We start from the raw sequence: 4,657 nt of genomic DNA, 5'->3' as shown, positions 1-4,657 counted from the left end.
GGCTAGACCACCAAGTCTCACAGACTGAAGCCACCAACGAACTCTTCTGGGTTGGCACCCAGACTGCCATGACAACAGAAGTGACATCACAGAGGTTCTGGAATGGGGGCTCTGGCTTCTTCCAGTGACTTCTGAGATCAACCTTCCCCCACCCCCACATATGCACATGTTGTAGACTGGGACATCCTGCTCTTATGATGGTAGCTTTGTTGGAGCTTGTGATGATGTGATGTGGTTTGTCCCAAAGGTTCAAAGGCTGGAGGGTTGGTCCTCAGTGATGAGGTGGGAGAACCTGAAAGAGGTGGGCCCAGGGGGAGGTAACTCAGTCACTCTGCAAGATGCCCTCTCAAGGGAGTAATGGACTTCTTATGGGCCCCCATTTTCTCCTGTAAGAGGGAGTTGTTATAAAAAGAGCCAGATTGGTCCCTCCCTGTTTTCTGACAACACAATCTGGTGAACACCCTCACGAGAGATCACTTGCAGGAGCTGCCAAATCTTGGATACTGAGTTAAATAAATCTTACCTCCTTATAAATTATCTGTTCTCGGGTATTTTGTTAGAGCAACAGAAAGCAGGCTAATACAGAGGCCATAAAATATGTGAAGATGGCATGGGGAGAAGTTTGGTGATGGTTATCCCCCTTTCAGGCCCAGTGCTAATTGGAGTCAACAGTGCTCATTGCTCATCCTAGCTCCACTTCTTCCTTTTTGTTGTAACAGAGCTCCAGTTTGGGGAAGGAGGTAGAAATCTACCAAATAAATATCTTCCCAGTTTACTCACTTCCATGGTGGGATTTATGATGTTATTCTCTCTCAAAAATAAAATGAGCTGGGGATGTGACTCAATGGTTAAACAATCCTAGGTTCAATCCCTGATGATGATGATAATAACAATAATAATAATAATTTGTACATATTTATGGCATATAACATAATTTGAAAAATGTTACATTGAAGAATGTCTGAGTCAAGCTTTTTAACATATACATTACTTCATATTCTTATTTGTGGTGAGGACCCTTAAAATCTACTCTTTGAGTCATTTTTAGTGTAGATAACATTATCAACTGTACTCATTCTGTTGTATGTTATTATTAACTGTAGTCATTATATTGCACAATAGATCCCTTAAACTCATCCCTCTCATCTAAGTGTAATTTGTTCTCCTGGGACCAGCATCTTCCCCCTCCACAGCCCAGCCACTCCTGGGCCCCTGGCAGTCACCATTCTGCTCTCTGTTTCTATGAGTTCAACATTTATAGATTCCACATGTAGGTGAGATCATGTGATTTTTGCCCTGTGCGTGGCTATTTCCCCCAATAAAACGCCCTTTGGCCTCATTCATTTGTCATAAATGACAGAATTTCCTTATTTTTTTTAAAGTCTAAAGAGTATCCCCTTTTATGTCTAAACCACATTTTCTGTATCCATTCATCCACCGATTGGCTGGACCATAGGTAGTTTTTTGTTGTTTTTTTTTTTTTTTTTTTTGGTGCTGGGGATTGGACCCAGGGCCTTGTCCATGCAAGGCAAGCACTCTCCCAACTGAGCTCTATTTTTAATTTTTAAAGAATCTTCCCATACTAATTTCCATAATGACTGTACTAATTTACATTCCCCCAAACATAGTACAAGAATTCTAGTTTCTCCACATCCTGACCAGTACTTAAAATCTTTTGTCTTTCTTTTATTTATGATGGGGTTTGAACCCAGGGGGACTTTACCCCTGATAGCCATCTGGAGACCTTTTTACTTTTTATTTTGAGATCAGGTCTCACTGAGTTGTGGAGGTTTACCTTGAATTTATAATCCTCCTGCCTCAGCCTCCTGAGGTACTGAGATTAAGGCATGTGCCACTGGTTCTTTTGTCTTTTTGATAATAGCCATTCTAATAGGTGCGAGAGGGTATCCCATTATGATTTTAATTGCATTTCTCTAGTGATTAGTAATGTTGAATATTTTTTTTTTCAGATTTCTCTTGGTCAGTTGTGTTTCTACTGAGAATGAAGTTATGTTTGGGTCACAGTCTACCACGAAATTTTATGTCAATTTATGTTGTAGCAAAAGAAGAAGGGATGACATGCATTGGGTCATGGAAAAAGGTTAGGAGTGGTACTAGAATCATAACTACCAGGTCTATTGAGCTTTGGAGCAGACCATGCTAGCCTTAGGGTTTCTCTTTTTTTTTGTATTTTTAATTAGATATATATGACAGCACGATGCATTTTAATTCATTGTACACAACTGCAGCACAGATTTACATTTCTATGGTTGTACCTGATGTAGCGTTCACACCATATGTGCATTCATACGTGTACCTAGGGTAATGATGTCCATCTCATTCCACCATCTTTCCTACCCCCATGCCCCCTCCTCACCTCTGCCTCCCCTTTGCCCCATCAAAGTTCCTCCATTTTTCTTTATCAGAGAGAACATTCAACCTTTGGATTTTGGGGATTGGCTTACTTGATTTAGCATGATATTCTCTAACTCCATTCATTACATGTCGTAATTTTATTCTCTTTTAATGCTGAGTAATATTCCATTAGGTATATATACCACAGTTTCTCTATCCATTCATCTATTGATGGGCATCCAGGCTGTTTCCACAGTTTAGCAATTGTGAATTGAGTGCTATAAACATTGATGTGACTGTGTCCCTGTAATATGCTGATTTTAAGTCATTTAGGTATAGACCTAAGAGAGGGATAGCTGGGTCAAATGGTGGTTCTATTACAAGTTTTCTAAGGAATCTCCATACTGCTTTCCAGATTGGGTTGCACCAATTTGCAGTCCCACCAGCAGTGTATGAGTGTACCTTTTCCCCTTCCACATCAGCATATATCATGGTATGTCTTCAGCACACAGGGCACTTTGTGGTACAACCACTGTTCTATGTGGTTTACATGAATTAACCCACAATTCCTTGTTTTACAGATAGGGAAATTCAGTGACCAGGGGCAAAGTGCTACCCAAGGTCTCCCTGCTGGACAGTTGTAGAGCTGTGATTTGGACTTATGAGGTGTGGCTCCAGAGTCCTTGCCACCAACCACCAAGCAAGTGACTCCAGGAGGAGTTGCAGTCAGGGGGCTGAGTAGAAACGGAGTGAAGTTGGAGCATGGGATCAGTACCTGAGATGGGTGCTGCCAATAATGGAAAGGAGCCCTGATTTGTGAATCCCATAGGGCAGACCACATTTAGGTCCCTTGAGAATAGTGATCCTGGACATGGAGGTAACCATTGTGAAAAGAGCAACCATTCTCCAGAACAGAAACCTACTCTCCAAGTACAAGGATTTCACCAGAGCCTTGTCCCTCGAGGGGGAAGGCGTTTCTCCTACTCCAGGCTCTGATCTCCTGCAAGGTGCTAGTGGTGGTGGAAAAGTAGGAAACACCAGTGAAAGTCACACCCCAGCAATACAGGCTCACTCAACACCATGATTTAATCATAGAGCACAGAATCCTTCCTTCCTCTCTACTGTGCCACTATACCAAAAAGCCTCCGCACAACTTTAGAGAATTAGAGATGAAAGAGTTGAAGACACAAATTCTTTCTGGGCAAGAAATGAAAATAAGCACATTATAGGAATCTGAAAATTTCTGGCCTCTTTAGCAACAGAAAACACTAAACATGACCAAACTTCTAGACAGATGAGCACAAAATCTCACCAAATAAATGGCCTATTTACCTCAGTTTCTATTATTCAGTACACTGTCTAGCTTTCAATCAAAAATAATTATAAGGTATACATACTAAAAAGCAAGAAGAAAGAAAGTCTAAGGACATAAAGCAAGCATTCGAATGAGACCCTCAAATGATCAGGCTGTGGGAATTATCCTACAGGGATTTGAAACAACTATGATTGAGATCCTAAGGGTTATAGAGGGTTATAGCTGAACAAGAATATTAAAAAAAAGATAGATAATGTAAGCTAATGATGGAAATGGTAAACAAGAAAAAAAAAAGAAAGACTGGAGATAAAATGACTAAGATGAATGCTTAACACCTTTGATGGGCTCACTAGTACCCTGGACATGACTGGGGAGAATATTAGTGAACTTGCAGATAGGTCAGAAGAAATTTCTCAGGAAAAATTGCAAAGAAAAAAGAAAAATTGAAACAGAAAATTTTAGAACAATGGGGCAATTGCAAAAGATAAACACATGTGCAGTTGGAATAGGAGGAGGAGAAGCAAAATAGAACAGAGTTGAGGAAAGACTTCGAGTAATAATGACAGAAAACTTTAATGAAGTAATAGATACAGGGAGTTTTGAGAACATCAAACAAGGCAAATACCCAAAATCTACACCTACTATCTTTCAAATTGCTGAAAATCAAAGCCAAAGAGATGGTATTTAAAGAAATAATCTTACTCATAGAGGAGCCAAGATAAGAATCTTAGTGGACTTCTCCTAAAATGTGCTAGAGAAAGAGAGTTGAGTGAAATTTTGAAGTGTTGAAAGGAAAACCCACCAGCCTATAATCCTCTACCCAGTGTGTCATGGTTTGATATTGTGTGTCCTCCAAAAGCTCATGTGGGAGACATGCCTTCAATATACATTGTAAATTGTTTTTCTGGACACAGTTTTGTTTCTGTATCTTCTTAAGAGATATCCTTGAGAAAATGTTTTTTGAAAAATCTAGTCTCAGTCAATCAT

This window comes from Callospermophilus lateralis, unplaced genomic scaffold (assembly GCF_048772815.1).
Source record: "Callospermophilus lateralis isolate mCalLat2 unplaced genomic scaffold, mCalLat2.hap1 Scaffold_73, whole genome shotgun sequence".
In the NCBI taxonomy this organism is placed as follows: Eukaryota; Metazoa; Chordata; class Mammalia; order Rodentia; family Sciuridae; genus Callospermophilus; species Callospermophilus lateralis.
Note: the sequence above shows the minus strand (reverse complement) of the source record.